General features: G+C 48.5%; 1 protein-coding gene across 5 annotated transcripts in view; it reads right to left on the bottom strand.

Moving 5' to 3' along the window:
- NTN1 (netrin 1) overlaps positions 1-22,163 on the bottom strand; it is a 213,506-nt gene that overhangs the window by 172,834 nt on the left and 18,509 nt on the right. The gene's annotated exons all lie outside the window — the stretch shown is intronic.

Below are 22,163 nucleotides of genomic sequence, written 5' to 3'. Positions count from 1 at the left end.
AGCGCAGTGCGCCGGCCACAGCGCACCGGCTGCGGCGGCCATTGGAGGGTGAACCAATGGCAAAAGGAAGACCATTCTCTCTCTCTCTCTCTCTCTCTCTCTCTCACTGTCCACTCTGCCTGTCAAACAAATAAATAAATAAATAAAATAAATGGAGTTGTCTCCTTGGTGTTGATTTCTTATGCTTATTTGTATATTCTTTATAGATACTACACTCTTTTCAGAAATTACTTGCAAATATTTCTTCCCATTCTGTGGAACGTCTCTTCATTTTCTTGATATCGTCCTTTGAAGTATGAAGTTCTATTTTAAAGTTTGATTTATTTATTTGAAAGAGTTAGGAAGAGACAGAGACAGATCTTCCATCCACCGGTTCACTCTTCAGATGACCACAACAGCTAGGGCCGGGCCAGGCTTAGCCAGGAGCCAGGAGCTTCTTCCAGGTCTCCCACATGAGTGCAGGGGCCCAAGGACTTGGGCCATCTTCTGCTGCTTTTTCAGGCTGGTAGCAGGGAGCCGGATAGGAAGTGTAGCAGCTGGGACTCGAACTGGTGCCCACATGGGATGCTGGCATCACAGGAGGCTGCTGAACCTGCCGTGCCACAATGCCAGCCCCAGAAGCACGGGTTTTAAATGTGGATGCAGTCTAATTTATCTGTTTTCATTCTGTTTCCACACAAGATTTCGATGCAGATGGTCTGTGGACTGCTCTATGAGAAATTCTCTATGGGTCTGATAGAATATGGAAGTTACACTTTCCAAAGTTAGCAGTTGACAGCTGTTTGCAGGATTTCCTTATTTTAGTTTTTGTTTTGTTTTACAGACTTCTGACCTCCAATCACATCTCTTTTTCATCTGAAGGTCGATTACTGGTGTCTCCTCCTCTTGTTCTCTTGAGCACTCCTTCCAGATTCTCCTGTATTGCATGCGTCTTTCCAAACCACCCCTCTTGGCCCTGGTTGCTCCCCTCTGTGGAATATCTGTTCCCCAGTTCATTGACTTCTGCTGTTATATTTATCTCTCCCTCCTCACCCCACCCCCCTTTTCTTCTGGCTGATTATTATTATTTGGTCTAATTTCTTCAATTAGATTCTTGGCTTATTTGTTTTCAACCTCTCTCATGGTCCCGGTGCTGTGTGGCACGCTCTCGAGCGTCCCATCTTTCCTCCATGATTCATCACCCTTTGGCAGGAGGTGAGGGGAGACAGAGGCAGGTGTGGAGCTGGGAAGCCTGCCCGTGCCTGTAGGAAGCTGCCTGTGGAAAGCAGAGCTCCTGGAGGGGGCTCCAGCCCCTTGGGAGACAGCGCCCGAGTCAGAGTCCTGTGGCCTCCCCACCCTTTGCCTGCAGACTGACTTCCCTCTCAGCAAACCTCCTCTGCCAGGCCAGAAGGCAAGAGGGCAGGCGCTCCTATAAGGGCAGGAAGGAGCCAAAGCAATAAACTCAGCCCCAGCTGGCGGCTCAAACGGTTCCAGCTCCAGGCTCGGGATCCTCCTGTTCTTTTCTTGGCTTCTAACCCTTATTCCCAATTAACTCCGTGTCTGGCACCAGCTGGAAGTGAACCCCAAAACTATCACCACCACAGGAGTCGTGGAAGACAGAGAGCATGGGAGGAGACTGAGGCCCAGGTCACAGCCCACTCAAGTTCATGACACTGCGCTTCCTCTGGTGTCAGCGTCACCCAGCCAGCTCTGTGCAGAAGGCACTCAGCTCTGCTCTGAATACTACTTTCTGGACATAATTTCGTGATTTATGCTTTTCTCTTTTTTTAATTAATTTATTTATTTGAGAGGCAGAGACACAGAGAGAAGGGGAAGGAGGGGAGGAGGGAGGGAGGGAGGGAGCGAGAGAGAGAGAGAGAGAGAGAATGAATGGGCGAGAGAGATCTTCCATCCACTGGTTCATTCCCCAGATGGCTGCAATGGCCATGGCTGTTTTAGCCTGAAGCCAGGAGCCAGGAGCTTCATGCACATCTCCCAAGCAGGTGCAGGGGCCCAAACTACTTGGGCCATCTTCCACTGCTTTCTCAGTTGCACTAGCAGGGAGCTGGATCCGAAGTGGAGCAGCTCGGACTTGAACCTGCACCCATATGGGATGCCAGCATTGCAGGCAGTGGCTTAACCATCTATGCCATAGTGCTGGCCCCAGGATTCCTGCTTTTATTTTGTGTTTGCCTGACATGCTTTTCCACATCTCTTGATTTCTGAATGATAGACAACTTAGTCACATAATTGGTCAAAGAGGGAGATTTACAAGTTGACATTTTTCCATTCATATTCTTTTCACCTCAAATAGGCAAAAAGAAAACCAAGCAGACAGAGCACCTAAAGAATGCAATCACAGAGATTGGAGTCATGGCACAGTGGGGTAAGCCACCACCTGCGGTGCCAGGATCCTGCATGAGCACCACTTCAAGTCCCAGTTGCTACACTTCTGCTAATGTGTCTGCTTCTGCTCCACTTCTGCTCCAGCTCCCTGCTAATGCACCTGCAAAAACAGAAGATGGCCCAAGTCTTTGGGTCCCTGCCATCCATGTGGGAGCCCAGGATGGAGTTTCTGACTCCTAGCTTTGGCCTGGCCTGGCCCTGTGGCATAGAAGGTTAAGTCTCTGCCTGCAGTGCTGGCATCCCATATGGATGCTGGTTCAACTGGATCGCCAGTTGGTGGTGTACCAGCTGCTCCACTTCCAATCCAGCTCCCTGCTAATGTGCCTGGGAAAGCAGTGGAGGATGGTCCAAGTGTTGGGCTTTGCACCAACATGGGAGACCTGGAAGAAGCTCCTGGCTTCTACCTGGTCCAGCCACAGCCATCGTGGCCATTTGGGGAGTGAAGCAGCAATGGAGGATCTCTCTGTCTCTCCCTCTCTAACTCTGCCTTCAAAAAAAAAAAAAAAAAGTGACAATGAGAAAAGGACAAATCAAAAGTTATAAGAAGTGGTCAAGCTACTCTGGAGAGGAAAAGTCATTGCTTTAAATGGTGTTACTGCTAAACAAGAATAAGAAAATTACTCTAGTTAACTGAGCATTCAAATAAAAAAATTAGGGGGGGGCACAAAAAAGTCTAACTATGAAATTAATACAGATAAAATAGTCAGAGACTTAAAAACAACAAAAAGCATTCCAAAATAAGCAGGAGTCGAGACCAGCTGATAAGAACAGCAGCTGGATGCTGTTGGAGCAGATGGATCTGGTCTGAATTCCACTTCCGGGCTTTGCAGCTGTGTGACCTTGAGCAAATTGAATTTCTTAACTATTCAACCATCTATAAAATGAAATAATAGTTCTGGACTCACAGAGTTGTAACACTTTTTTTTTTTTTTTTGACAGGCAGAGTAGACAGTGAGAGAGAGACAGAGAGAAAGGTCCTCCTTTGCTGTTGGGTCACCCTCCAATGGCTGCCGCGGCCGGCACACCGCGCTGATCCGAAGCCAGGAGCCAGGTACTTATCCTGGTCTCCCATGCGAGTGCAGGGCCCAAGCACTTGGGCCATCCTCCACTGCACTCCCGGGCCACAGCAGAGAGCTGGCCTGGAAGAGGGGCAACCAGGACAGAATCTAGCGCCCTGACCAGGACTAGAACCCGGTGTGCCGGCGCCGCAAGGTGGAGGATTAGCCTAGTGAGCCACGGCGCTGGCCGTAACACTTTTTTTTTTTTTTTTTTTTTTTGACAGGCAGAGTAGACAGTGAGAGAGAGACAGAGAGAAAGGTCCTCCTTTGCTGTTGGTTCACCCTCCAATGGCCACTGCAGACGGCGCACCACGCTGATCGGATGGCAGGAGCCAGGTGCTTCTCCTGGTCTCCCATGGGGTGCAGGGCCCAAGCACTTGGGCCATCCTCCACTGCCTTCCCAGGCCACAGCAGAGAGCTGGCCTGGAAGAGGGGCAACCAGGACAGAATCCAGCACCCCGACCGGGACTAGAACCCGGTGTGCCGGCGCAGCTAGGTGGAGGATTAGCCTATTGAGCCGCGGCACCAGCCCGTAACACATTTTTAAATCAGTGCATCCAAAGCACTTAGCACAGAGCCTAGCGCACAGCAAGTATTCAATAAATACAATCATGCGCCATTATGATCACATTCATAAATGTCAAGGAAGCAAACATAAGCAAAGACAGAGTGAGAAAAAACGTTCACTATTAAAAATTAGAAAGGTGATGTGGCCACATATGGAAATTGTTAAAAACATTTTTAGTGATTACTATATAGAATGCTATGCTTTAAAAAAATGAAAATCTGGGTAAACGATTATTTTCTTGGAAAATAAATGACCAGATTTGACTCACGAAGTAGTTGAAAAATTCCTAAATCAACATAAGCATGGAAGAAATTGAAATGGTTATCAAATAACTACTTCCAAAATGGCACAGGGCCTACGTGGGCTAATTTTAGCAAAGCTTCAAGAATCAGCCATTCTCATGCCACTCAAACTGCCTCAGAGCCTAGCAAACAATTGAAACTTCCCACGTGGTTTTAGAAAGAGCAGAGACTTCAGACAAATCCCCCCTTGGAACACAGATAGAAAACGCTGAAATAAAATACTAGCAAAGGATAATACGTCACTCAACAGACTTTACTCTAGCAAAGACGAAAGAGTTCAGGCTTAGGAAATCACTAACCCACAAGAAGCTGTCACCCCACACACACCAGTCAAAACGCTCAGAGGCGATACTCGCGAGACTGGGATTGTCACCTGTTGCTGCTGGGAACGTAAGACGGTGCAGGTGCTGGGACTACAGTCAGGCAGTTGCCCAAACGGTTCAACGAGGCATCACCATGTGAGCCAGCAGTTCCACTGCCATATATATGCCCAAGACAAATGCAGAACCCTGCACACCAACGCTCACAGCATCCTCACGCAGAACACAGACAACTCAAATGTTCACCCGCTGAGGAATGAAGAAACAGATTCGGGTGTGTTCATGCTGTGGGATATTAGCCATAAAAAGGAACAGAGAACCGGTATGTGCTACGACATAAATAAACTCATGAAAATACCATGCTGATTAAAAGTAACCAGTCACAAAAGGCCACATATTGTATTCTAGGACTCCATTTATGTACATTTTCCAGAATAAGCAAAACTAGAAAGACCAAAAGTAGGCTGGCTGTCTCCAGCTGGGGTGACAGTAGGGTGGAAGATGAGTGGCAACTACTAATGGACACAGAGTTATTTGGGGGAATGACAAAAATGCCCTAAGGTTAATTTTAGTGATGAGGGCTTGTGCTGTGGCATAGCAGGCTAAGCCTCCGACTACAGTGCTGGCATCACATACAGGCAGCGGTTCGAGTCCCGGCTGCTCCACTTATGATCCAGCTCTCTGCTAATGCACCTGAGAAAGCAGCAGAAGGTGGCCCAATGCTTGGGCCTCTGCCACCCACATGGGAGACCTGGAAGTAGCTCCTGGCTTTGGCCTGGCCCAGTCTCGGCCATTGCGGCCATTTGGGGAGCGAACTAGCAGATGGAAGACCTCTCTCTCTCTCTGTCTGCCTCTCCCTCTTTCTCTCTATAACTCTGCCTTTTAAATAAATTAATCTCAATAAAAAAATTCAGTGATGATTATTGTCTGTCCCACCTATGAACATAGCCAAAACCACTGAATTATATACTTCCCACGGGTAAAGTCTGATACATGAATTACATCTCAGAAATCAAAAATGCAATTCATTACATTAATAGTCAAAGCAGAGCTGATAAATGATGAACATTGTACATATTCTTAAGATTAAAGAAAAAGAGCAAAACCCGCAGTCGACGAGGACCAGAGGTCACCGCTCTGAGCACAGCAGGGAAAATGTCTCTAATACAAGTAGCAGACAATGACTAATGATGAAGCTCTAGAAAGGCCACTATGCGCTGCCATGCTTCTGAAGCCCTATCCAATGCAATAAGATAAGAAAAATAGATAAAAGGTACACATATTAGAAAAGAGGGACTATAGCATTCCCCAGAACTAATTTCCAAAGAGTTCAGTAAAGTTGCCAGTTGCAAAACACTTATTAAAAAAACAACAGCAGGGGGCTGGCACTGTAGCTTAGCCAGCAAAGCCATACCTGCAGTGTCGGCATCTTATATGGGCACCAGATGGAGTCCTGGCTGCTCCACTTCCCATCCAGCTCTATGCTAATGTCCTGGGAAAGCAGCAGCAGATGGTCCAAGTCCTTGGGCCCCTGCACCTGCTTGAGAGACCCAGAAGAAGCTCCTGGCTTTGGATCGGGCCAGCTCTGACCATTTGAGGAGTGAACAAGTGAATGGAAGACCCCTCTCCCTCTCCACCTCCCCCCCTTCTCTCTCTGCCTTGAAGTAACTCTGCCTTTCAAATAAATGAATAAATCTTTAAAAAAAAAACTTTAAAAAGTTTTCTTTAAAAAAAGATTTTTTTATGCAAAAGTCAGTGTGAGAGAGCCAGAGAGAGAGAGAGAGAGAGAGAGGGAGAAACAGAGAGAGAAGTCTTTCATCTACTGGTTCACACCCCAAATGGCTACAACAGCAGGGGCTGGGCCAGGCTGAAGCCAGGAGCCAGGGAGCTTCATCTGGTTCTCCCTCATGGGTGGTAGGGACTCAAGCACTTGGGCCATCTTTGCTACTTTCCCAGGTGCATTAGCAGGGAGCTGGATTGGAAGTGGAGCAGCCAAGACTTGAACCAGAGCTTATAGGGGATACCAGTGTTGCAGGTAGTGGCTTAATCCATTGTGCCACAGTGCCAGCCTCAAATGTCAACAGCTTTACCATAAGCCAGCAATACCCAGTTAGAAAATAAAATGTGAAGGAAAAATTCTTTTGTGATAGTAATCAAAATTATAACTACATAAAAGCAAACTTTTTAAGAAAGTATGTGATGCTCCGCAGATTCACAGAATGACAATCACATTAAGTAACACTCTAACCTCAGAATCGGTCCTTAAGGCTTCCTGGTCGTGGCTGAAAAGCCTGTGGAAGCATATCAGGCATAGAAAGCCAAGACATAGTGGTAAAAATGTTCTACATGAAGGATCTCTGTGAGTGAGACCCCAGTGTAATGAAGGGGCCATCAAAGAAGGATGTACTTTTCTCTAAAGGGAGGAGAGAACTTCTGTATTGTTTATGGCCTTTTCCAAATACTGACGGAGTTTGTGGACTCAAAAGGCTTCCATAGCCTTGGCAGCTCATGTCAAGAGCCTTGGGTGGTCACTGACGTCAACAATAGAGTGTTAATTGTTAAATCAACAACAGGAGTCCCTGTGCACTTAGTCCCCCATGTTGGACCTCTGTCCTTAATGAGTTGTATTATGAGAACTGTAAAACTAGTTCTCAAACAGTTTGTGTGTGTGTGTGTGTGCACATGCGTGCACGTGCACACATGCAAATTGTTGAAATCTTTACTTAGTATAAAGTTGGTCTCCTGTATACAAATTGAAAATGAATCTTAATGGAGAATGGGACTAAGAAGGGGAGAGGGAGGAGGAGGAGGGCTGGGAGTGTGAGGAAGAAGGTGGATATGGGGGAAGAATATCTATATTCCTAAAGTTGTACTTATGAAATTTGTATTCCTTAAAAAATAAATTTAAGGGGCCAGTGCTGTGGTGCAATGGGTTAATGCCCTGGCCTGAAGCGCTGGCAGGTTCAAGACCCGGCTGCTCCACTTCTGATCCAGCTCTCTGCTAACGCCTGGGAAAGGCGTTAGCACCCATGTGGGAGACCCAGAAGAAGCTCCTGGCTCCTGGCTTCAGATGGGCGCAGCTCCAACTGTTGCTGCCAATTGGGGAGTGAATCATCAGATGGAAGACATTTCTCTCTCTCTCTCTCTCTGCCTCTCCTCTCTGTGTAACTCTGATTTTCAAATAAATAAATAAATCTTTAAAAATAAATAACTAAATAAATTTTTTTAAAGTATATGATGCTGGCCGATGCCACAGCTCAATAGTCTAATCCTCCACCTGAGGCGCCGGCACATGGGGTTCTAGTCCCAGTCGGGGCACTGGATTCTGTCCCGGTTGCTCCTCTTCCAGGCCAGTTCTCTGCTGTGGCCCGGGAGTGCAGTGGAGGATGGCCCAAGTGCTTGGGCCCTGCACCCCATGGGAGACCAGGAGAAGGTGCCTGGTTCCTGGCTTCGGATCAGTGCGGTGCACCAGCTGCAGCACGCTGGCCGCAGCAGCCATTGGGGAGTGAACCAACAGAAAAGGAAGACCTTTCTCTCTGTCTATCTCTCTCTCACTGTCCACTCTGCCTGTCAAAAAAAAAAAAAAGTATATGATGCTAATTTTCATATAAGGAAACTTACAGACTCTCTTGAGGAGCATAAAAGAAGAAATGAATAAATTAAGATATTCCATGCTTTTGGATCTTAAGACAGAACATTGTAAAGGTATCTACTACACAGCTGTTGGAGTGGCTAAAATGATAAAGGCACTCCATGTCAAACACTGGAGAGGAACCACAACTGGGGGGACTGGAACACTCTCACAGTACTGGGTAAATGTCAAGTAATACAACTATTCTGGAAAAGTCTGGCAGTTTCTTAAGAAGTTAAACATACACCTGCTGTATCATCTAGCCACTCCACTCCTAGGTATTTACCCAAGAGACACAAAGGCATGTGTCCATGCAAAGACCAGTACAGGAATGTTCACAGTGACTTCCTCTGTAAAGGGCCAAAACTGGAAACAGCCAGTCATCAGGTGAATGGACAAACCATAGCACGCCCACACAATGGAACAGCATCTTGAAACAAAAATAACTGAGGCCAGCGTTGTGGCACCATGGGTTAAGCGGCTGCCTGCATAGCCTGCATCCCATGTGGGTGCTGGTTCAAGTCCTGGCTGCTCCACTTCTGATCCAGCTCCCTGATGATGTACCTGAGAAATCAGCAGAAAATGGCCCAAGAGCTTAAAAAAGTCCCTGCACCCACGTGGGGGATTCAGGATGAAGTTCCTGGTCCCTGGCTTTGTCCTGGCCCAGCCCCAGCCATTGTGACCATTTGGAGAGTGATCCAGTGGATGGAAGAGTGATTTCTATGTCTCTCCCTCCTTCCTTCTCTGTCTCTATCACTCTGCCTTTCAAATAAGTAAACAATAAATCTTAAAAAAAATTTATAAGGAGTGATGCCAAGCAAAAGAAGAATTGAATAGAACATACAGTATGACTTCACAGGCTGTTAAATTATTATTACTACTCATTTGACGGGGGGGCAGGGAGATGGATCTTTCATCCACTGGTTCACTCCCTAAATGGCCACAATGGCTGGTGCTGGGCAAGGCTGAAACCAGGAGCCCAGAGTTTCTTCTTCGTCTCCCCCATGAGTACAGGTGCCCAAGCACTTGGGCCATCCTCTACCTCTTTCCCAGGTCATTATCAGGGAGCTGGATTGGAAGTGGAGCAGCTGGGTCTTGAACCAGCAGCCATATGGTACACCATAATGCTGGCCCCAAGCTGAAAAATCTGAACAGATACTTATACCTTAAGGCCCAACAGTCCTACTTCTCGATACACATCCAGTGCAAGTACATGCCTATGTACATCAGAAGATATGCATGAGGTGGGTGTTTTGTACAGTGGTTAATATGTCAGCTGGGGGCACAGCCTGTTAAACATCTGCCTGTGGTGCTGGCATCCTATTTGGGTACGGGTTCAAGTCCCAGATGTTCCACCTCGATCCAGCTCCCTGCTGATAACCTGGGACAGTGGCAGAGGATGGCCCAGGTGCTTGGGCCCTGCATCCACATGGGAGATGCAGGTGAGGCCCCTGGCTCCTGGCTTCAGACTGGCCTGGCTGAGGCCATTGAAGCTATTTGGGAGTGGACCAGTGGATGGAAGACCTCTCTGTCTCACCCTCTGTCTAACTTGCCTCTCAAATAAATTAATTAAAAAAAAATACATCAGTTGGGACACTCACATTCCATATCTGATTACCTGGGTTCCAGTCCCAGTTCCAGTCCCAATTCCAGCCTCCTGCTAATGCAGATCCCAACAGGCAGCAGGTGGTGTCTCCAGTAGTTGGGTCTCTCCCAGCCATGTGGGAGACCTGGATTGGGTTCTCCTGGCTTCAGCCTGGTGTAGCCTTAGCTGTTAATATCATTTGGGGAGTGAACCAGTGAATAGGAACATGTTCTCTCTCTCTCTCTTTCTCTCTCTGCACCTTTCAAATAAGTAAAAATTTAAAACAAAGGACATGGACAAGTATGATTTAGGAGCACTATTTAATAGCTCAAACATGAAAAAACACCCAAAAGTCTGCCATAAATGGAATGAAGAAATGCACTGTGACACATTGGCATCACCAAATGCTGGACAGCAGTGAGATCTAGCAAACTAGCAAGCTAACTACTACACACAAATAAAGACCACAAGCGGAATACTGAGTGAAAGAAGCCAGAATCCAGTTCCATTTCTATCAAGTGCAAAAATAACCAAAACCACTGTGCAAAGGAACTTCAAAAAGTTCACGGAAAGTGGAATTCAAAGCATGAATTTATTTTGGTTCAAAAAATTTCTTTAATTTGGGCACATTTTTTCATAACAAGCACTTTCCACATATGATGGAAAAAAGTTTTTTTTTTACACGAAAATAAACTCTTACTTTGAAAAAAATTATTTGAGAGGCAGACTGTAACAGAGACAGAGAAAACTTCCATCCAATGGCTCACTCCCTAAATGCCCACGATGGCTGCGGCTGGACGATGCCAAAGCTGGGAGCTGGGAATGTCATCCAGACCTCCAACATGTGTGGCAGGAATTGGATTGCTTGGGTGATCACTGCTACCTCCCAAGGTCTGTACTGGTGAGAGGCTGGAGCCAGAAGCACAGCCAGGTATCAAAGCCACACACTGCAATATGGGACATGCAGATCTTAGCCACTGGGCTACATGCCTACCCCAAACTTACTTTTTTTTTAGGTTCCTTCAGGTCTCCCACGAGGGTGCAGGGGCCTGAGCACTCAGGTCATCTTCTGCTGCTTTCCTAGGTGCACTGACAGGGAGCTGGATCGGAAGAGGAGCAGCCAGGACTTGAACCGGTGCCCACGTGGGATGCCCGCGCTACACCGCAGCATCGGCCCCTAACTCCATTTTTCCATGAACTTTTTGAAATGCCCTTACAGGGTGGGTAGCAGGCATGGTAACTTGGAAAAGAGCACAGGCTACCTTGGGGATGCAGGTGCTGGCCATACACACCCCTGGAAAGTCTCTGAGCTGAACACTTAGAATTCATGTCCCTTTCTCCAAGTACATTACACTGTAAAAAAGAAATGAACCTACCTCACAGGACTGTTACGAGGAATGAAGGAGGTATTGTGTGTGAGGTGCTTAGCGAAGAGCCTGGCAATAAGCAACAGCAAACACAGGACCGTAGGCTGGCAAAAGCCTCAAGTCTAGGACCACAGCCCTCTTCTGAGCCCCCCTTGAAGGCACAGACCGGGGCTCTTCTCTCTGCCCACTCACCCAATACATCAAGGTGGTCTCGAACCGGGTCCCAGCACAGCGAGGCATCAGAAGCAAGGGGCATTTAAGTTGCTTTCCCATCCTTGATGGAACTGGGATTTTAACCCAGACACCCGGGGTGGGCTTTGATACAGAGGTTAAGATGCCACTTCAGAGGCCCACAGCCCATATCAGAGTGCCTGGGTTCAAGTCTCAGTGTGGGGGTGGGGTGTTTCCTGTCTGTTGTTTCACTCTCCCAAATCGTCACAACAGCTAGGGCTAGGCCAGGCCAAAGCTAGGAGCCTGGAACTCCATCCTGGTCTCCCACTTGGGTGACAAGCAGTCAAGCCCTTGGGCCATCATCTGCTGTTTTCCCAGGTACATTAGCAGAAAGCTGAATCAGAAGTGGAGCAGCCAGGACTTCAACTGGCGCCCATGTAGGATGAGCTATGCTACAACGCCAGCCTCTTGACTCCAGTTACCCTGGGAGGCAGCAGTGAGGGATCAAGTACTTGGGTCCTTGCCACCGATGTGGGAGACCTGGATCGTGTTCCCAGCTCCTGGCTTCAGCCTGGCCCAGCCCTATCATTTAGGGGAGTGAACCAGTAGCCAGGTATACCCTCTGTCCCTCTGCCTTTCAAAAAAATAAAAATAATGGAATACACAAAGGCAAAACATTTATTTAAAACTAAACAAATAAACCCAGGCACCTGAAGCCAGAGATGAGGTGCTGCCATGACAACCCCTGATACAAGTGCGTGCGTCTTGGCATTTCGTGCATTATGGAATAAAAGGCTGTGCTCTCTGATCTTGATCTCGACGCCATGGATCAGGAAAATCAGCACTGGCTTTGCACTTACACGTGGATCCTATTCTTCCACATGCATCTTTGATTAAACCACCGGCAGCAGCAGCAGCAGCTCTGCACCAGCCCGGCTCAAATGAGAAACCGGGGTGAGAAACATAGAGGGACGCACGGCCTGATTCTTGCCTGGCATTTCTGGGTACCACGATGGCAATGCTGCCCAAAAATGTGGTTTCAGAAGGATTGAGTTCTGTGGGTTGGAACAAGAAGTAGTTTCCTTCCTCGTGGCAGCTGGGAAAGCCAAGCACTTTCTCACCGTGAATTCCCTCCCGGTCTGAGCCACAGACTGAGCTGGGAATAAAGCCTTGGCCGGGACAGACCTGCCCTCCTCTGAGGTTTGGCTGGGGGAAGAGGAAAACAAGTTGGCCCCAGCGCTGAGGGCGGGGTGGGAGGGGCGGGGGAAGGGGGCCTGGTGCCCAACTGCCCTGCCCCGGGGCTGCCCAACCCAAAGGTACTTTGATGTTTCTGCCGTCAAATTCTGTATCTGTACACACAATGTGTTTCCTTGTTCATGCTGGGATTGGAACCGGCATTGTTCTGCCTGCACTCTCTGTGCCGGCCCCAATGTAAGCAGAGCGGCGAGGGCTCCATGCCACATGGACACAGGGCTGAGTTAAGGGAGCAACCTTCGCAGGAGAAGCCCTGGGAAGCCACAGCCTCCCGCCCCGACCCAGGCTGCCAGGGTGATAGGCTTTTGTCCGACAAGCCCCAGGCAGCTCTGCAGCACCTGCCCAGGGGCCCTGGAGCCCACACTGCTGATAAGACTGCTCCTTCCAGGGAACCACAATCGATGTGGAGGAAAACACACATTACAAGAGGACAGATGCGGGCGGAGCGCTGATCTGGACTAAGATCCAGTCCCCTCCTTGGTACAGGGTGTCCAATGGGAAACCCACTTTCCCTCGACACTCAGCACCTCCCATGCTGCCCCCAACGCTGGGCCGAGTCCCTCACCCTGGGGCCCCTCCCTGTGCAAGGTGCAGTGCAGGTGGACACACACAGAAGCATCTTCCACCTGCCGAGCAGGCAACTGCTTCCCGCATCTTCACAGAGCCGCCTGCATGGGGAAAGGTCCAGAAATGTCCACTTACAAGGTATCTTCTTTGCTGCGGGATGGGGGCAGGGCTGAGTCAATTTTCATCTCATGAGTTAATTCTGCCTAAGGAAGAACAACTGCCTGGGGAATTACAAGTATATTGAGAAGGATCCTAACACTGTAAGATTGTGTGCTGTGCTCGATTAGTGATGTCTGCCCTGGTCTTGGAATGGGGGAGTTCTGGTACCACGGCCAGGCACTGGTGTAGTCCTTTATCTACTATTTCAATTTCCATGGTTCCAGCTACCAAACTCCATCCAAAAGTATTAAGTGGGCAATCTCAAAATAAATGGTTCTTGCCTTGTAGATTAGGCACCACTCAGAGTAGCAGGATGAAACCTTATAGCATCTGGCTCTGTTCTACCTGGGACATGGATCATCCTTCCATCTAGTGTATCCACACTGTATAGGCTACCTGCTAACCCATCACCTCATCACCCCCTCGGTTATTGACGGTCAGGGTGTCACAGTGCTTACGTTTAAGTAATCCTTACTGTACTTAATGCCATCTGTCAAGCATAAGACAGTGATGCTGGTAATTCAGATAAGCCAAAGCAAAGCCCTGCCTTCCAGTAAAAAAGTGAAAGTTCTCAATTTAAGGAAAGAAAAAAAAAATCCCATGCTGAGGTTGCTAACATCTGTAGGCAATAGGAGATTTTGAGAGAGAGAAAGAGAGAGAGATAGCAAGCATTTCACATAACTTCAAGTACAGTATACTGTCATCATTTCTACATTACTGTCAGTAATTGTTACTCTCTTATTGAGGCTAATTTATAAGTTAAACTTCATCAAGAGATACGTCTGTACAGGAAGGAAACATAATATGTATAGGGTCCAGCACTACCCAGTTTCAAGCATCCCTGGTGGCCTTGGAACAAACTCCTCCCCAGGGGTGAGAGAGGGCTGACTGTCCTCCCCAGAGCCACCCCGAGCAGGAAATGAAGAAATCAGAAGCCCTGACAACGGAAGTGTCTTTGGCCTTGCAACTTCCAGCTTGCAACGTAGCACAACACAAGCGCCCTCAAGAAACCACAAGAGCCCCACCTCATCTCCTCATCCAGTACTCAGCTATTCAATGTCAGCTCCTTCAAAATCCCCACGGTCCTACAGAGCGTCTAGCTGAAGTGTGCAGCCCTGAGAATGTGTGAAAATCGGATGATCTCTCTTATCTTTAGGCAGAAAAGGACTGCGGGAAAAACCTAGAAAAATCTAGCCAGAGCACCTGCTGGGAGGGGACACATGCACAGTCAGCAAGTGCTGCATCCGTCAAGGAGACAAACTTCCAGAACCTTCGAGCCACACAGGAGCTGAGTTAGAAGTGGACTGGACTGGGGTGTTACTTTCTGCCTTTCGAGGCTCTCACCCCACAGATTTACTTGAACCCCTGAAAAACCACTCCTTTTAAGTAACCTGAAAGCCAGGGCTGACTTTGCGGCACAGTGGGTTCAGCCACTTGCCATGCCCACATGGTTCCAGGGCTGGCTGCTCCACTTCCGATCCAGCTCCCTGCTAATGCACCTGGGAAGCAGCAGATGATGGCCTGAGTATTAGGGCTCCTGTCACCCACATGGGAGACCCAGATGGAGCTCCTGGTTGGCTCCTGGTTTTGGCCTGGCCGTTGCAACCATTTGCAAAGTGAATCAGTAGATGGACGATCTCTCTCTCTCTCTCTTTCGCTCTCTCTGTAACTATACCTTTCGAATAAAATAAATAACTCTTTAAAAATAGAGAACCTGGAAGCCTACTCTACTCACCAAGCCATCTTCCTGCTAGGTCTGCTTTGCATGCTAGAATGCACGGCCATGTGAATTCACCTCAACCTCATGGGCAGGAGGTCAGGGGATGGCCGGGGGTGGCCTTGACCCTGGCACAGGCAGGACACATTTTCCATTCCTTGCAGCACTCCTGAACCATGAGAACACCTGCACCTCCCACGGCATCCTCCCTCAGGCTCTGAGTGGCAGCACTGCCACTGACAGAGGGGACGTGGAGCAGGGGCCCCAGCGTTGGGAGAGAAAGTCCACATTCCAGGAAGCCCTTGGCTTCAACCTCCTCTCTCCATCAGGAACTCCAAAACAACATAGACAGGGCTGAACACACACCTGGCCTCAGCTCCCTGGTGCCAGGGATGGGCAGGGAAGGCTAGAGAGGGTCCATGCATTTTGATGGGGGGAGAAAGTCATATAAATTTTAAACGTCTTTAAAGGGAAATTAAAATCTATGTGTGTGGACAAGAGAAAGGAAGACTGTGGGAATGCAATTCTGTACTCACTGCTGCATGAGGCTGGCAGCTTTGAAACAGGTCAGTGTCTGGGGCAAGACTACAGGCCCAGGCAGCTCCCTTATCGCAAGCACTATTCACAGCAGCCTTGCCATGGAATCAGTTACAGTGCGATGTAGCTTGCATGCCATCAGCCTCCCACACACACTTGCTGACCCTCCTCCACCTGCTGTGCTGTTTGCAACGCTGTGCCCTGTGGATGGTCCTTGTTTAGGCCTTTGTGCATCAAAACTGCCCTTCTGGGGCTGGTGCTGTGGCAGATCAGCTAAAGCTGCCACCTGCAGTGCCAGCATCCCATAATATGGATGCCAGTTCTAGTCCCGGCTGCTCCTCTTCCAATCCGGCTCTCTGCCTGGGAAAGCAGTAGAAGATGGCCCAAGTGCTTGGGCCCCTGTACCCACGTGGGAGCCCCAGAAGAAGCTCCTGGCTCCTGGCTTTGGATCAGCACAGCTTTGGCCGTTGGGGACAACTGGGGAGTGAATCAGTGAATGAAAGACCTCTCTCTGCCTTTGCCTCTCTGTAACTGCCTTTCAAATAAATATATCTTGAAAAAAAAAAAAATCCTGCCCTTCCACAGTGGCCAAGACACCAGTCTTTGTAACGCATCCATTCCTTGTGGCCATCTGATTACTGAAACGAGACACAGGTGAAGCACCTAGCACAGCCCCTGGCACTCCGGAGCGGGTTGTGGGCCATCTTCAGGATACAGCCCGACAACCACCACCTTGGACTGACATGTGACACTCACAGCGGCTCCCGAGACCGGCAGCCCCGCCTTCGGGCCACAGAAGGTACTGGCCGCTCTGCAAGGGTGAGACCTAAGTTCAGGGCATTTCCAAAGCCCTCGGAGCCTTCCTGTCTCCCAGCAATGCAAGGCACTACAGAAACCCAAAGTACGATTATCACTTCTGAAAGGAAGACGAAAGTTCCGGCTCACAAAACAGCCACACTCACGTATCCACCGATAAGGCCGTGTGACAAGCCAGTTCCCTGGAGAGCCATTTATTTGGACGAGGCCAGCGTGCAGAGCAGACGCTGTAGAAGCCATCAAGACAACATGCATCACAGCCCAGTGGACGTTTGAAGTGTAAACATAAAAGTCTATTAAGAAGACACTGTTAGTTTAATCCCAAGACAAAAAAAAAATTACTTAATGAAAAGCACAGCTCATGTCCAAGGAGGAAATATCTACCCCAGCTGTGAGCAGAAAATGAGGGGACTCCTTCCAGGGAACATCTGAATTCCACCCCAGTGCCTTTCCAACATTTACCCTGGACATAAGGACTCGAATACTTTTCCGAGGATCTCATTTTTCGACAGGAGGAGGGGGAGGTCAGGGAGAAGGCTGGGCAGGGAGAAAGACGAATCGAGCAGAGCCAGGAAAGGCACAGAGCCCCTCCAGGAAGAGGTGTGCTCTCCCAGGCCTGCCTCCCCGCCTCTGGGTGGGTTCGCGCCCACCAAGTGCTAACGAGGACCCCAGCACAGACCCTCCCACTGGCCAACAGAGACACACAGGATGGGCCTGAGCTGCTGACTCACGCCAGCTGCACCTAGCAGGGCCATGCCAACACCAACGCCTGGGACGTGTCATGCCCCAGCAAGCTCCCTTCTGCAGTGACAACACTTTCAGCCACTTGCTGAGTGTATCGATATGTTCTAGTCAGGCAGCGGGATGGTGAGCCCTAGGGTGGAGAGAAAGGATTCTCGAAGAGAATGCTGCCTGTCAGAGCGACCACAGCTCTGCAACCAAGAAAGATCTGGCATCAGCAACACTTGCGTACATTGATGACCTGCAGCCAAGTATGTGCTGAAATCCCCTCAATGGGCCAGCGTCGTGGCACAGCGGGTTAAGGCACTGTCGGCAAAGCCCAAGCACCAGTTCGAGACCCGACTGCTCTACTTCCAATCCAGCTCCCTGCTAATGTGCCTGGATGAAGTTCCAGCCTCCTGGCTTGGGCCTGACCCAGCCTCGGCCATTGCTGCCATTTGGGGAGTGAACGAGGAGATAGAAGAATGACTCTCTCTCATTGCCTTTCAAATAAAATAAAATTTAAAAAAATAATAATAAACCCTCTTCACTTGCATCCTAACTCCCACTGCTACATACGCTTCATGTTTTTAATATGTATGTTTAAGTCTTTATTTCTGTCTACTTGAAAGGCAGAGTGACAGAGAGAGACAGAAATCTTCCATATGCTGGTTCATTCCCCAAATGCCCACAACAGCCAGGGCTGATCCGGGCTGGGGCCAGGAGCCTAAGCACTTGAGCCATCATCTACTGTCTCCCAAGGTACATTAGCAGAGAGCTGGATTGGAAGAGGAAAAGCCAGGATTCAAACCAGCAGTCTGATATGAGATGGTGGGCATTGCAAGTGGCAGCTTAACCCACTGTACCATAGCACCTGCCCCCACAACTTCACATTCTAGTTTGTATAACAATGTAATAGAATATCAATATAATACAACCCAACTAGGAAACCACCTCCAGTTCTAGTAACACATTGTCCCAGTTTTATTCCTAAACATGGATACATCCATCCATTCAGCCAACTAGCCATCTTTCCTCCATCCATCCTCCCATCTATCCATCCATCCATCCATCCATCTGTTCTAGAGAGGCAGCGAGCAGACGGAATAAAACAGGGCACAGTGCTGCTGGAGTCCCGGCTCTACCACAAACTAGCGGCTCGGGGTAAACCACTTAATGTCTTCAGGCCATGTTTTCCTCATCTCTAAAATAAGGACAATAACCGCGCCTATGATTAGCGGAGTCACAATGATTAAATTAATGCGAGTGCCTGGCAGAGAATAAGCCCTCAAGGGTTAATCATCATAATGACAATAATTATTATGATTACTATACTGAGGCTATTGAAAACATTCACTCATCCACACCCATGTGGACTAGGCTCTGGACTAGACAGCAAATACTGTTAGCCCTCTGATTTTGCAGGAGTCTTTGGTGGGGCATTAGATTTCTGGTGGCAAGGCCTCCAACACAGCCTCCCTCTCTTTCTGGGAGGAGGGCGGGCCCCAGCACCAGAGCCATGTTTAAACAATTATGAGCATTCTGTTGGAGGCACTCATGACCATAGGAGGCTGGCCCCAGCTCGTGGTGTTCATCTCGCAGACGCATCTTTTGTGTGGGTTTTGGGTTACAGCTGTGCAACGCAAAGCCATAGAGTGAGTCGCAAAACGAGTTTTCGAAAGCTGGACCTGTCACAAAGCAGGCAGTGGCTCCTGCTGACATCCATTTGCACAGTAAGATTAAACAGCATGCTTCGACGGGCACTAAATACTAACACAGCTCCCACGTCAGGGGGACGCTGATTAAAAGTGACGTCAATAATTTATGAAACACAATATGGTCTTCAGATGCGCTTTTGCAAAAAAAAAAAAAAAAAAAGGAGGGAAAGGGCCTAGCGACCCATGCTGTTAAAAATTCTTGGTGCATTTTCTCTTCAATGTCCCTTGCCCCATGCGTGGGTACTTCTTTACTCAATGCATGTAAATGCACATGTGCACAAAAGCACATGAACCCTGCTCACACACACACACACACTCACATAGGCGGAAGAAAGTATTTAGTTATTCCCTCAAGAGCTGTCGAGGCTGTAACGTTATACATACTCTTGTCTTTCATATTGTTTGCAGGATATCTTTTCCCCCAGAAGAAATCCAAAATCGCATTTCAAATGAAATTGGGCTTTTCGAAAGTTCATGTTTATTCCATACAGAACTCGAACTTGAGAGACAAGACCGAGAAGAACGCTGGACCAAAGAAAGCATCCAGGATACGTGTGTTTCTAAGTCACCCTCGGCCTTCCGAGTCAAACAATGTCAACACAGTTTTACATTTTTTGGAGGGTTTTTTTTTTTGGGGGGGGCGGGCACAGGGGTTCACCTAGGTAAGTGTGACTTTTTTTTCCCTCTATTATAAATCACGTTTTATTATTTTATAAAGGCAAAGGCAGCATGGCACGGTAAGAATGATTCAGTTTTTAACAAGACTGGCTTTTGGAATTTAAAAATATATATACTCTTTACTGTGCCTGAGTTGTAAGTCCTCTTGGTGGCTTGACTTCATGTCAACAGTGTGAAATTCACAAGATAGGATTATGTCGGGGGGTGGGGGGGACGATGGAAGCCACTGATGGTACAAGGTTACTGTGTGAAGGATTTATTAATGCATTTTCCTAGTGCAGGGCCCTGTGCGATCTCTGAACACCTGTTACATACTAATTCATTCACATATCTCCACTGCAGGGCCTTTTCATAAAACGTTGGACCTTGCATTGTAAATCAGTCCTCCACTGTCCTTGCTGGCTTTCTCTTTTTGCAGAATGATGGAAAAATCACTAAGACTTCAATTAAGATTTTATTGAAACTTCAATCCGATGTTCCCAGTTATATCTGCAAGGTATTAGAACATCTATTCAGAAAGGAAGCTATAAATAACCTCAACATAGTTGAATGCCTTCGCTTTTCTGAGATGACTGAATAATTGGCAAGATTTAAAGATACTTAACAACTGAGAATTAAAATAACTTCAGTAAAAAAAAAAAAAAACAGAAAAAAATACTGTTAGCCAACCATTTGTCATGTAGATTATGTACTTATTAGGCCTAATTAAACCTTCTGAACCAGAAAAAAAAAAAAAGCTTACTAATTACATTAGTTAATATGTTGATTGCTCAATTTGGCCAAAAAACAAAACAACCAAAAAAAAAAAAAGCCAATCCAATTTGTGTGCATAGTGAGCGCTTTTGGTCAAAAGACAAAAATCCTCAACCAGAGATTATTTCAAGAGCATGACCATCTTTTGAAAAAATGCAAGTTGACTTGGCCACATGCAAAGTGACAGGGAGAGGAGAGGGCCTGGGCGTGTGAGTCTGAACAATGCCATCGCTAGGAGGAATCTTCGAGCCAGGAAAACCGTATCCCATCAATGAGTTTACTCGCCTCAATGTATTCACTGGTGTTTGTCCAATTAGACCCTGCCTGTGACGACACGAAGTCATCTTTTATACGCTCAGACAAACGAAAACTGATAGCAATACCCTGGGAAACCCTTTAAATGTCAATGAAGGGTTTTTACGCACAAAAGGGAGCAAAGAAAGGAGGACAGGGGGGGAAGAGAAGAGATGGGAAAAACCAACATCTCGGAGGGAACTGAGCAGATCAAAGAAGTCTTAGTCTCAAGACCACTCCGTCGTCGTAGTAGGGGTGTAAAGAGCCTCTCTCTCTCTCTGTCTCTCTTTCTTGGCAGACCCCTGAGAAATCTCCTGGAGCTGGGAAGCCCGGCCCGGCCCTGGAAGGCGAGGCACCAACAATCGGGTCTGCAGACGCGGCACAAGTTGGAGTGTGAAAAAATGGAGGCCCCGCCACGCAACAGGAGGCACGGGCGCCTGCGTGGGTCTCCAAGACATGTTTTCCATTCGCTCGCTCCAAAGTCTGCACCCCCAGCCATGAGGCACAAACTATTCGACAACAACATGACACAATTAATCAGAACCAGACCTCAGGACGTGTGTTTGTGAGGACCAACAAACTGTGCAGCAGTGTGCCTGGGAGCGGCAGAAGCCACTGCAGAGACCCACACTGGCGGCTCTGGGGGGCGGGGGCGAGGAGGGAAAAATCTCCCAAGTTCACAAAAGATGCACAGCCATCGGCACATCTGGGGACTCAGTATTGTCTCCCCTACAACCGGTGTGGGGTTCGCAAATGGACATCTCCCAGCAAAGGAGCAAGATGCGGTCTCACTTGCCGTCTGCATCGCTACACAGGGCAGACTTGTGCAATTCAGAATTACTCCTTCCCGCCCCCCAACCCCCCTTCTAAGCCTCATTTCTCACCCAGGCGGTATTCACCAGTGCCGGCTTTTGTCAGATTTCTCTTTCAGGAATTAAAACTCCATTAAAACGCCCAGACGCCGGGCCCTCGGTGCAATCACAACTGTTGAAACTCACCAAGCCCTGCAGCTAACAACCAACCACCGATCTGCCATACTTTTTCAGAACCCGGATTGAATTAGTTTAAAACAGTGAACTCCGCTTTGCCATCTGTAGATAACTAATTAATGGAAGTCACATCGCTTCTTTTTGCTAACGCAGACGGGCTGTTCAGAGGAGAGAGAGAAAGGCTCCCCCCACCACCACCACAATAAAAAAAAAAAAAGACAAGCGGAGGGCGCAGGGGTGGCATTCGTCGCGTCCCAAAGTGGGTCCCAGCAGCCAAGAGTTCTTTGCCACCTCCCAAGGGATTTGTGGGTGTGGGAGACGGGGAACTTCCCCCAAGCGCGCGCCCAGCTGCAGCCCCTGGGCAGGGCAGTGAATGCCGGCGTCTGGGTCCGCCACCAGGGAGCCCAGCAGCAAAAGCGCCCAGCACCCCTACCCCAGCCGCGTACGACCCCCCGCCCCGCGTTCCGCGCCGTTCCCCCACTGCTTTTCAGCTCGGCCACGGAGCACCCAGGGGTGCGAGCTACCCCGCAATCAAGCCTCCCCTCTACCCCGACCGCGGTTGGCGGGGGAGTAC

This window comes from Oryctolagus cuniculus, chromosome 17 (assembly GCF_051225735.1).
Source record: "Oryctolagus cuniculus isolate XC-2025 breed Fujian yellow rabbit chromosome 17, ASM5122573v1, whole genome shotgun sequence".
Taxonomy (NCBI): Eukaryota; Metazoa; Chordata; class Mammalia; order Lagomorpha; family Leporidae; genus Oryctolagus; species Oryctolagus cuniculus.
This window is presented reverse-complemented; position numbering and strand designations above follow the sequence as displayed.